Source organism: Anabrus simplex, chromosome 3, assembly GCF_040414725.1.
Source record: "Anabrus simplex isolate iqAnaSimp1 chromosome 3, ASM4041472v1, whole genome shotgun sequence".
Classification (NCBI taxonomy): Eukaryota; Metazoa; Arthropoda; class Insecta; order Orthoptera; family Tettigoniidae; genus Anabrus; species Anabrus simplex.
In genome coordinates this window covers 394,173,549-394,187,091 of record NC_090267.1, presented here as the reverse complement: position 1 = coordinate 394,187,091, position 13,543 = coordinate 394,173,549, and positions in this window count along the sequence as shown.

The following is a 13,543-nucleotide window of genomic DNA, read 5'->3' as shown; positions in this document are numbered from 1 at the left end:
TATGAAATTGCCATGTGCCAAACGTAAGGAATATTATTTTTAATAACAGTGCAAGAAGTCAGAGAATGCCAAAGAAAGGGAGGTAAAAAGAATTAAGTGCTAGTCTCGTGTGTAGCCTGACTATTGTGAAAAACAAGAACAAGTGAGTTCCGATGCAGAAGATGTATCCGATTCGGCAGAAAATTCGCAACCCTTATTTCAACCCCCCAACAGACCTTAAACGAAGGATCATTTTCCAAAATATGAGGCAGCTGTAACAATAACTATTACAATGTTAGAATAAGGTATTTTTTGAAAGTCTCAAACTCAATAAATAGTAATAGTATTTTCATTAAGACGACGTAATTTATATATTGCACCCGCCCACCTCCTGAGTCCCAGACTAGCATTTATCTCAGGGGTGATCAGTTCGAAAACGATAAAAAAAATTATATAAAGAAATTCAAAAAAATATATATCGGCGCATCAAATGAACACAGGGATGAACGGGGCATGCAAATTTAAGGTTACGGGGGACGACTCATTCATGGATACAAATTTTTGACTCCACCATAGGACTGGGAAGTGACCACTTAAATTCCATGGGCATACTGGACTAACTACAATGAAAAGATATGGAAACTGTTTCCTATTGAAATTGCAATGAAGAGCAATTTATTCACTTATTTTGCATACTACACATGATGACAATTTTACATTGGGACACTTTCATCCTGAAAAATAAATGACATAATACTTGGATTTTACCTCACTACTCTGGTAGTGTAAAACATCTGGTGAATTCGTCCCAATTGGTTACTGGGGATCGAATTCACATCCGTATGATTGGACGTTTCACCGCTGGAGATCTTCTTTCGGGGACGAAGGCACGACAGTAACTTTTTACTGTCGTCTCCTCGTTCCGTTTGGACATGAGACACTTCCGGTATGTACATTCTGGTGAGCCGGACACCCACCGTGAAAAATGTTATCGCCTCGAAAAAACGGGAATTTATAATACGGACAAACTCTAGCCTATTATTTCCAGATTCACAAACACACCAGGTAGAGTTCATTAACTCAAAAGCTACTTTAATATTTACACTTGTCAATACGACAAGACGTACGGAAAGGTTCATTACTATGCTCTGACCATGAAAACATGTGCCGTCCGTGGGTTATTTACGTATCTACTGCTAACAATCTCCCCGTGAAAACCCAACATCTGGTTCAGAGCAGTTCGACACAGGATGACTGTCCCTAGCATATCCTCCTATTATTATTAGATAATATCATTACCATTCTTTATCTGATCATTAGCATATTCTTTGACTACCATCAATTAATTTTATTATTATCATTAATTTCAATTATAATCCAATTTTTGATTATTATCATTTGTCATCCGGGATGATTATATGCCAACCCTTGCCGACGTTTCAAACGAAGGGTCGTTCTTCCTACTAATTTATCCGCACAATATAATGATCAGCTTCCTCATAAATATTTATTATTATTATTATTATTATTATTATTATTAATATTATTTTTATTATGATATTTGTAACAATGAATCGTCGCCCATTAAATATCTTAATTTCCTTTCATCATAATTATTATTCTCAAATTACTATTGCAAGTTCTTTATCTTCTGCTCCTTCAACTTTTCATTATTATTATTATTATTATTATTATTATTATTATTATTATTATTATTATTATTATTATTATTATTAGTATTATTATTATTAATAGTGGAAATCGTGATTATCGTAACCCGTAATCATCCTTGCTATAATACTTCAACTTCTCGCTCTTATTATTTTCATCAAAAAAATAAAAAAAAGTAGCTTCATTGGTTGTTCTTCTTCTCCTTCTTCAAATATTTTATTTATTATTATTATTAGTTAAAAATCTCAGATCTTTCATTTCATCTCCCAACATCATTATTATGTCCAAAATATAAAGAAAGTAAATTATTCAAAAAAAAAGTAGCTTAGTTTTAATATTTATTATTATTATTATTTAAAAAAAACTTAATTTCGCCTGTTACACGGTAGTTCACTCTTAATATGTTTAACGCATGACCCCTTTTACAATTCCGATTTATCTTGGCACTAAGCACTTGATTTAAGACAAGATTCACTTGGAGTATGATTATTGTTATTATTATTATTAAAAATGGAAAGATGATATTTTAATATCCACTCTTTAGAATTTAGTCACATATGTTAAATCCCGTTATGAACCACTAAGATCTGCTTTATATTAGTCGGGACAACACGGTATTCGGGACCGTACCTTCAACTTCGTACTGCCGTTAATTTTATATGGGGACACCTGTCCTCCCAAGACACATCTCACAACCTATGGCACATCGCGGCTGGGCAAATACCTCCAATGCCGGCGATTGCTAAACTATTCCTTCAAATTTGAAGTCCATTTCCTTTCATCGGAACTCTTCAAACATTTAATTCATAAAATAATCCTCGGTGCGTGGATTCTACCACTAATAACACCGGCATATGCATTTATATCATCTTAGGCCTTGAGATTCATCTATTTCATCATTACAAACAATACGGCTCAATTTATTTCACGTCGGATATTCGTCCCTCATGACTTCCAACTCTAAATATGGGCTCAAATCATTCTGGGCTTTTAACATATCGTGACCATTCTAATTCACGTGCCTATATCGCTTTTAAACAAAATTTTAATGGTTAAATTAAAGTCCAAAAACGTAAAATCAAAAATTTACGTAAAATCAAACTGACTACGCGAATGAAGTCATTAACGCTACATGTCATCTCCACATTGATTATTATATTTGCACTGGCTAACTCACGAAGCACTGTCATTATTATTATTATTATACTTTAACTTGCACACGCCCAAATATTATTATTATTATTATTATTATTATTATTATTATTATTATTATTATTATTATTATTATTATTATTATTATTTTACTTTCCTTTGTCGACTCACAAACATGATTATTATTAGTATTTTAATGACCTTCCGTACGCAACACAAATCTTCCATACTCTGGCTCTTTCATAATCTGGCTGTCTAATAGAAATTATTCCTAATTAAAATACAAATGATCACCGCAGTGAATGAAATTCAAATAAATGGGTTAGCACAAAAAAAGAATTTAACACTTGAAATGAACTTAATTCAAAGTATTACAAACAGCAAATTGAAAGAAATATATCCCATATTTACATTATATACAACAAACAAATACTCAAATTAATTAATCTAACCCATTATTACGTTAATATAAATTAGTTCGTCCGTCTAACAAAAAAATAAAATCATGGACTCGGGAAGCGGACCATGTTAAGTAACCATAATTAATTTACACTGAACCCCGTTTAGTCGCGATAACATTCCCCAATATCAAAATTGTGTACTCATTCCTATGTAGAATTCCATTGTCTCGTAGACTCGTTCATCATGTCGCACAATACAAATTTAACACAATAAATACTTCTGGGTGACTACCCATGATTAATACCTTATTACACTATTTTACACAGGAATACTAATAACAAAAAAGAAACACTTATAGGTGCTCCTAGACCCCTGACACTCGCACAATATAATCTTCATATACGCCCGAAACACACGTCGTGGCACATTACGACGAAATGTCGTTCATTTGAACCGGCGCGTATCGCGTCTTCAATCGGCACTTCCTGGTTTATTTCTAAGCCGTCTTGATAATCGCCTAGCTCCTATGGTTCCCTGCTCGGATAGTTATTCACCGTCTATCTTGAGGTGTTTACTTCAGGCTCCGCACACTGCCTTCCAAAGGTACTATCGGCGTTCCGTTAGTTATTTATTATTTAAACACATGACATTCATTAAATTCAACATTATACTGATTATACACACTCGGTACTATTGATAATTTCACTGTTCGTATTCATTCTCCTAATAATTCACGTACTTTCAGCTCTAACTGATTTCGAATGCGTCCCGAGGTACTGACTTACAGAGTCAACGTGTCAGAGTCTCAACTACTCCATTACGACTGACACGACTGGTGACCGATAACGACTGGTGACTGGTAAGAACTGAGTGATGTGAGGTCCGCTCTGGACTTTTATGGACGATATGATTTCCCGCCGGGGTCATCCGCGGTCAACTCCTGGAGAGGGGGGTTGGTTATCCTAAATCGGCATATGCAGGCGGAGTTGGATCTCTTGCTTTATCCTACTTAATACACTGGTGATACACATTCATGTGTCGTATTCTGAACTCCTATCGTTCGGTGATCATGGAAATATCACTTAATTTCTGTCCTCCACCTTTCGCGCGCTAACTCGGCGTCCCTGATGGCGTGCTCATCTCGACCAATGGCGAGATAGCGTGGGTCATTTCCACGAATTCATTACTTTAATTTATTACGATTACAATTATTCAACATGGGAACGATATCACAAAAATCCCCTCTATTCAATTATGTGGTTGGAATAATTTAATTATTGTTATCGGAGAAGCTAACTGGAGTTCACTCTGAGTTTTTCTTATGTTGGTTTATCTGCGGGCCTGTGATATATTTTCTCATTGGTCAACACCGCTTCGGTTAGTTTGAAATCTCTTCCTTGTAACGTTGACAACACCAAATGCCTCGGGCGTGGGTAAACTGGCACGTAATATTCTCGGTATTGGTGATACACCTGCTCGGCCTTGGTCCGAAATATATACTCTTCTACTTCCTGGTAGTCATTATTCTGTTGTTGTGAGCTCTAGATTTAATCCTCTTACCTTCTGACCAAGAAACATTTTCCCCTTAATGACAAGCTTACTGTGGCGACTGGCAGTCACGATATGTCTAGGTCATGTCGAAATTTTCCCGTCCACACAAAACTGACACTGTATTCATTTAATATTTCTATATATCTGTATTTCTCATTTCAAAATCAAATCATGAAACTAGTGCCTATCTCATCAGGGTACATTTTCCTGTTGCTCGGTAAAAAAAATCTTGTGATAATCATGAGATTTTTTTATATATCCGCATCATACTTTCATCATGATTTGATTACTGCTTTCGTTCCTTTTCGATGGTGACTGATCTCGTCCCGCAGATTGTGGTTATTGAGTCTCAATTCTTCATTCTCTCGTTGAATCATGTGGATCCTGTTAACGAAATCTTGGACATCACTGTCGATCTCTCCGCATTCTGGGCATGGTCTTGCTTCTATTTGCCTATGGATCAGTTGGACTTCTTCTTCTCTTCCATCTTCTTCTTCATCATCCTCTCCTTCGTCCTCATCTTCTTCTTGTTCATCCTCTGCTTTATTGAAACTCTCTCGTTTTTCTCCTAGCTCCGAGTGGTCGTTCGTCCTCGAATCTAGGGGCGTTTGGATTTAGCTGGCTATTATATTGGTATTGTGGCATCGGCGCGTTCCTTTCCCCGTTGTGACCACCATTTGCCTCCTTCTTCCATTTGTCTTCTAAATATTGCTTGGTCTCGTGATGTAGCTCCTCCATAGTTTGTATCGTCGCCTCTATGTATGGCTTCCCATCGTCTCGGTCCCAAACACTACATGGCTGGTCATCCTTTCGGTCATGATTTTGGATTGCCTCCTTCCATTTCCTCTTCTTCAGCTCATCGAGGTACTGCTGGGTTTCTGGGTGTCGATCATCCCCATTTCTACGGTATTCCTCCGTGTAATGCCTTCGGTTATTCTGATTTCTTCGGTGGTACGGCTGAGTTTCGCTCCTTCCATTCCGATATCCACGGTATCCCCTTTCGTCATGGAATTTAACATGCTTCGTTTGCCAGTTGCCTTCCGCAAATCCTCCTCCGTGATTCCATTGTCGGGGTCTCCATCCTGGATCATACATCCTCTTGGGTTCTGGATCGGTACTCGTTCCTTGACTTCTAGTACTGATGGTTCTAGTTTCCGTCTGCCTCTCGACGTTATTTATCTGTTGCTCTCTAGGCCTGGGTTGCCTCTGGTTAGAGTGATACGTGGTCTGATCTAATTGACGTAACAGAGCTTCCGCTTGTACTGCAGTCTGAATATTCGACGCAATCATCATCCGCTGGACCTCAAATGGTAACTGCTTCCCGATAGCGCTAATGAGTTCTGTCTCACTTACCGGATTGTCTAATTCCCGCATCTTATGAAATTGGGATACGAAATACTCTGAATATTTAGTTGGGGATGATGTTGAATAACGCCTAGAATACAACTCCAACCTAAGATCTTGCTGTTCTTGGATACTCCAGAATTTTTGCAAAAACGCCTGTCGGAATCCCATGAAATCCTCGAATGTGTATAAGAAGGCCCTGAACCACATTGCAGGTGCTCCGTCCAAAAACTTCTCTACAGTTCGTAATTGTCGCTCCGCCGGAATTTTATTTTCACTAATATAGTTAGTGATCTCGCGGATGAAGCCTTTAGGGGTTATATGTCCTCGAGCGTCGTATCTAGGTGGTTTGTCGTCTGACATTTTGATGACGTGGACCACAGATGTCGGAAGGGCATTTGATGATGATGACGATCCGTCTCCTACTTCAAACTTAAGTCCGGTCGTATCGGCTTGTGACATGCCTTCCTTTTTATGAAAGCCCTGATTGTCTGGGGTCTCGAACTCTCGGTACTGGAGATGGAAGTACTGAAGTGACCCTGGCTGTTCTAACCTGGCCTTGACCTGTTCCAGATCCTTTCTAATTTCTTCCAGCCTTTCGGTATTACTGTCTGACATTTTCTTGGCCACTGAATTCTGCCCCGTGTGGACCTTAAATTGTTCCACTATTCTGACCTCTGTGTCAGCGATCGTCTGGCTTTGTTCCGCTAACCCATCAGTCTTTCTGAACAATGCTATATTTGCCTCCTCACACTGTGTGAGTCTACGGCTACGATCTTCCGAATTCGTCTTTATATCCTGAATTTCATTTCTGAGACCGGCTACTAGTACTAGGGTACGAACAGTTTCACCTCGTAACTCATCGATTCCCTTTTCGTGCCTGTCCAAAGTATTTGCAGTATGTGCACCTTTACTTTCCACGTGGCTTCAGATGATATCGTTTTCCTTGCGACATTCACCCCTCACCTCTTCGATGTGCGCCTTTAAATCTTCGCGGTCGACCAACCTCTGAGCTGAAATCTCCTGAATACTGGCCTTTAATTTCTCCTTAATTTCGTTACGTTCTAGTAACGCCTCATCCCTGAATCGGTCGACCTTTTCATTGACACTAATAATACAGGAGTCGATATGCCCTTTCAATTCGTCCTTAGCGAAATGACACGCCTCCTGGACTTGGGTCATTCGGTCCCGTAATTCCTGTCCCAGTGATATACTGGCGGCATGAACCTCAGCTATTTGTTCTGTGAGTTTTATTTTATTAAATTCACACGCGGCCTGTACCATCTCGACTTTATTCTCTAATGAAACATTAGCGGCATGTATTTGTTCCGTCAGTTCCTGTCTAGTAGAAACACTAGCGGCCTGAAATATAGATGTCAGTTTCTGTTTAGTAGAAACACTAGCGGCCTGCATCTGTTCCGTGAGTTCTTGTTTATTTAGAGCCATAACTCGCATTAAGTCTTCCAAAGTGAGAGCTTTCACCTCTCCCTGTCCTTCTAACTGTTCACCTAGGGGACGCTCCCCACCTTCGTCTGACATTATATCAAATGAGAAAAGAGGGCCGATCAGCCTCTCATCCTATCGCACACGATTACGACAATTTTGGGTCTAGGCCCTATCATACGGTTATATCCTCGTTAATAATTTCTAAAAATTTTAAATTTCCAAATTCAAAACCAAAACAATATTTTTCGCTTTCACATAGCGAATTATTATATAACGTAATTCAAATTTGCATATTAATTGCCATCACGTGCTTATAATGCCTGAAATACATATCATTAGTCACTCCAGACTATGACAATAACAACAACAACAATCGATAATACAACGATGGAAAACTTGAAGTCACCTGTCTTGAAATAATTTAAATTTAACTTACACAGTTCCATTATCTTTTTATTAATACTTGAATCTGGTTCTCAGTCACATATTTACCAAATACAGTATTCCTAATAAATTTTTCCTATATAAAATTCCTGCCTATGGATAGTTACATTTATGTGGAGTCTCACTAAATCACAATAAAATTTTAATTTCATAGAATAGGGAATTATTAATTGAATGAGTGTTTATAGCAATAAACTACTCTTGTATAATTATCAAGTCTAGCCCCGTTCGAAACTACCCTTACTTTAACATGAAATACTACTTGACATATCTAAAACCACTATTCAACCATGATGCGGTCAAAATTTAATGAAATATCCCGATTGGGTTTACATTGAAGTTAAACAACTGGGCCTATCTATAATGCAATCGGGCACTGAGCTGGTCGCCAATGATATCGTCGCTAATACAACAAAAAGTTCAGATTTTTTTTTTTGCGTAAAAAATGATAAAGTCACCCGTTGCTCAAACATGATGCAATAGGCCCTTTTACGTTGGGCGCCATTATGCACCCGCCCACCTCCTGAGTCCCAGACTAGCATTTATCTCAGGGGTGATCAGTTCGAAAACGATAAAAAAAAATTATATAAAGAATTTCAAAAAAATATATATCGGCGCATCAAATGAACACAGGGATGAACGGGGCATGCAAATTTAAGGTTACGGGGGACGACTCATTCATGGATACAAATTTTTGACTCCACCATAGGACTGGGAAGTGACCACTTAAATTCCATGGGCATACTGGACTAACTACAATGAAAAGATATGGAAACTGTTTCCTATTGAAATTGCAATGAAGAGCAATTTATTCACTTATTTTGCATACTACACATGATGACAATTTTACATTGGGACACTTTCATCCTGAAAAATAAATGACATAATACTTGGATTTTACCTCACTACTCTGGTAGTGTAAAACATCTGGTGAATTCGTCCCAATTGGTTACTGGGGATCGAATTCACATCCGTATGATTGGACGTTTCACCGCTGGAGATCTTCTTTCGGGGACGAAGGCACGACAGTAACTTTTTACTGTCGTCTCCTCGTTCCGTTTGGACATGAGACACTTCCGGTATGTACATTCTGGTGAGCCGGACACCCACCGTGAAAAATGTTATCGCCTCGAAAAAACGGGAATTTATAATACGGACAAACTCTAGCCTATTATTTCCAGATTCACAAACACACCAGGTAGAGTTCATTAACTCAAAAGCTACTTTAATATTTACACTTGTCAATACGACAAGACGTACGGAAAGGTTCATTACTATGCTCTGACCATGAAAACATGTGCCGTCCGTGGGTTATTTACGTATCTACTGCTAACAATCTCCCCGTGAAAACCCAACATCTGGTTCAGAGCAGTTCGACACAGGATGACTGTCCCTAGCATATCCTCCTATTATTATTAGATAATATCATTACCATTCTTTATCTGATCATTAGCATATTCTTTGACTACCATCAATTAATTTTATTATTATCATTAATTTCAATTATAATCCAATTTTTGATTATTATCATTTGTCATCCGGGATGATTATATGCCAACCCTTGCCGACGTTTCAAACGAAGGGTCGTTCTTCCTACTAATTTATCCGCACAATATAATGATCAGCTTCCTCATAAATATTTATTATTATTATTATTATTATTATTATTATTAATATTATTTTTATTATGATATTTGTAACAATGAATCGTCGCCCATTAAATATCTTAATTTCCTTTCATCATAATTATTATTCTCAAATTACTATTGCAAGTTCTTTATCTTCTGCTCCTTCAACTTTTCATTATTATTATTATTATTATTATTATTATTATTATTATTATTATTATTATTATTATTATTATTATTATTAGTATTATTATTATTATTAATAGTGGAAATCGTGATTATCGTAACCCGTAATCATCCTTGCTATAATACTTCAACTTCTCGCTCTTATTATTTTCATCAAAAAAATAAAAAAAAGTAGCTTCATTGGTTGTTCTTCTTCTCCTTCTTCAAATATTTTATTTATTATTATTATTAGTTAAAAATCTCAGATCTTTCATTTCATCTCCCAACATCATTATTATGTCCAAAATATAAAGAAAGTAAATTATTCAAAAAAAAAGTAGCTTAGTTTTAATATTTATTATTATTATTATTTAAAAAAAACTTAATTTCGCCTGTTACACGGTAGTTCACTCTTAATATGTTTAACGCATGACCCCTTTTACAATTCCGATTTATCTTGGCACTAAGCACTTGATTTAAGACAAGATTCACTTGGAGTATGATTATTGTTATTATTATTATTAAAAATGGAAAGATGATATTTTAATATCCACTCTTTAGAATTTAGTCACATATGTTAAATCCCGTTATGAACCACTAAGATCTGCTTTATATTAGTCGGGACAACACGGTATTCGGGACCGTACCTTCAACTTCGTACTGCCGTTAATTTTATATGGGGACACCTGTCCTCCCAAGACACATCTCACAACCTATGGCACATCGCGGCTGGGCAAATACCTCCAATGCCGGCGATTGCTAAACTATTCCTTCAAATTTGAAGTCCATTTCCTTTCATCGGAACTCTTCAAACATTTAATTCATAAAATAATCCTCGGTGCGTGGATTCTACCACTAATAACACCGGCATATGCATTTATATCATCTTAGGCCTTGAGATTCATCTATTTCATCATTACAAACAATACGGCTCAATTTATTTCACGTCGGATATTCGTCCCTCATGACTTCCAACTCTAAATATGGGCTCAAATCATTCTGGGCTTTTAACATATCGTGACCATTCTAATTCACGTGCCTATATCGCTTTTAAACAAAATTTTAATGGTTAAATTAAAGTCCAAAAACGTAAAATCAAAAATTTACGTAAAATCAAACTGACTACGCGAATGAAGTCATTAACGCTACATGTCATCTCCACATTGATTATTATATTTGCACTGGCTAACTCACGAAGCACTGTCATTATTATTATTATTATACTTTAACTTGCACACGCCCAAATATTATTATTATTATTATTATTATTATTATTATTATTATTATTATTATTATTATTATTATTATTATTATTATTTTACTTTCCTTTGTCGACTCACAAACATGATTATTATTAGTATTTTAATGACCTTCCGTACGCAACACAAATCTTCCATACTCTGGCTCTTTCATAATCTGGCTGTCTAATAGAAATTATTCCTAATTAAAATACAAATGATCACCGCAGTGAATGAAATTCAAATAAATGGGTTAGCACAAAAAAAGAATTTAACACTTGAAATGAACTTAATTCAAAGTATTACAAACAGCAAATTGAAAGAAATATATCCCATATTTACATTATATACAACAAACAAATACTCAAATTAATTAATCTAACCCATTATTACGTTAATATAAATTAGTTCGTCCGTCTAACAAAAAAATAAAATCATGGACTCGGGAAGCGGACCATGTTAAGTAACCATAATTAATTTACACTGAACCCCGTTTAGTCGCGATAACATTCCCCAATATCAAAATTGTGTACTCATTCCTATGTAGAATTCCATTGTCTCGTAGCGGAGGAGGTATAGGCCCTACGGCCCCATGGTGATCTACTCGTTCATCATGTCGCACAATACAAATTTAACACAATAAAACACTTCTGGGTGACTACCCATGATTAATACCTTATTACACTATTTTACACAGGAATACTAATAACAAGAAAAAACACTTATAGGTGCTCCTAGACCCCTGACACTCGCACAATATAATCTTCATATACGCCCGAAACACACGTCGTGGCACATTACGACGAAATGTCGTTCATTTGAACCGGCGCGTATCGCGTCTTCAATCGGCACTTCCTGGTTTATTTCTAAGCCGTCTTGATAATCGCCTAGCTCCTATGGTTCCCTGCTCGGATAGTTATTCACCGTCTATCTTGAGGTGTTTACTTCAGGCTCCGCACACTGCCTTCCCAAGGTACTATCGGCGTTCCGTTAGTTATTTATTATTTAAACACATGACATTCATTAAATTCAACATTATACTGATTATACACACTCGGTACTATTGATAATTTCACTGTTCGTATTCATTCTCCTAATAATTCACGTACTTTCAGCTCTAACTGATTTCGAATGCGTCCCGAGGTACTGACTTACAGAGTCAACGTGTCAGAGTCTCAACTACTCCATTACGACTGACACGACTGGTGACCGATAACGACTGGTGACTGGTAAGAACTGAGTGATGTGAGGTCCGCTCTGGACTTTTATGGACGATATGATTTCCCGCCGGGGTCATCCGCGGTCAACTCCTGGAGAGGGGGGTTGGTTATCCTAAATCGGCATATGCAGGCGGAGTTGGATCTCTTGCTTTATCCTACTTAATACACTGGTGATACACATTCATGTGTCGTATTCTGAACTCCTATCGTTCGGTGATCATGGAAATATCACTTAATTTCTGTCCTCCACCTTTCGCGCGCTAACTCGGCGTCCCTGATGGCGTGCTCATCTCGACCAATGGCGAGATAGCGTGGGTCATTTCCACGAATTCATTACTTTAATTTATTACGATTACAATTATTCAACATGGGAACGATATCACAAAAATCCCCTCTATTCAATTATGTGGTTGGAATAATTTAATTATTGTTATCGGAGAAGCTAACTGGAGTTCACTCTGAGTTTTTCTTATGTTGGTTTACCTGCGGGCCTGTGATATATTTTCTCATTGGTCAACACCGCTTCGGTTAGTTTGAAATCTCTTCCTTGTAACGTTGACAACACCAAATGCCTCGGGCGTGGGTAAACTGGCACGTCATATTCTCGGTATTGGTGATACACCTGCTCGGCCTTGGTCCGAAATATATACTCTTCTACTTCCTGGTAGTCATTATTCTGTTGTTGTGAGCTCTAGATTTAATCCTCTTACCTTCTGACCAAGAAACATTTTCCCCTTAATGACAAGCTTACTGTGGCGACTGGCAGTCGCGATATGTCTAGGTCATTTCGAAATTTTCCCGTCCACACAAAACTGACACTGTATTCATTTAATATTTCTATATATCTGTATTTCTCATATCAAAATCAAATCATGAAACTAGGGCCTATCTCATCAGGGTACAATATACGGTGCAATTTATATTTAAAGTTTATGTTTAAAGTTTATTATGGATAAGTTTGTTAATTGGAAACCATTAAGTCCAAGTTCTAGAACAATCTTATCAATTTAAAATTGTAAGAATATTTTTAGCTGAAGATGTTCAAAATATGATAGAAACTTGTCATATGTTATCTCTTTTTTTTTGGTAGGGGCTTTATGTCGCTCCAAAACAGATGGGTATTATGGCGACGATGGGATAGGAAAGGCCTAGGAGTGGGATGGAAGCGGCAGTAGCCTTGAATAAGGTACAGACCCAGCATTTGCCTGGTGTGAAAATAGGAACCAACGGAAAACCAATTTCCTGGCTGGTTCGTACCCCACTGTCGGCAGCCCAAAAAATGGTTTTCCGTGGTTTCCCATTT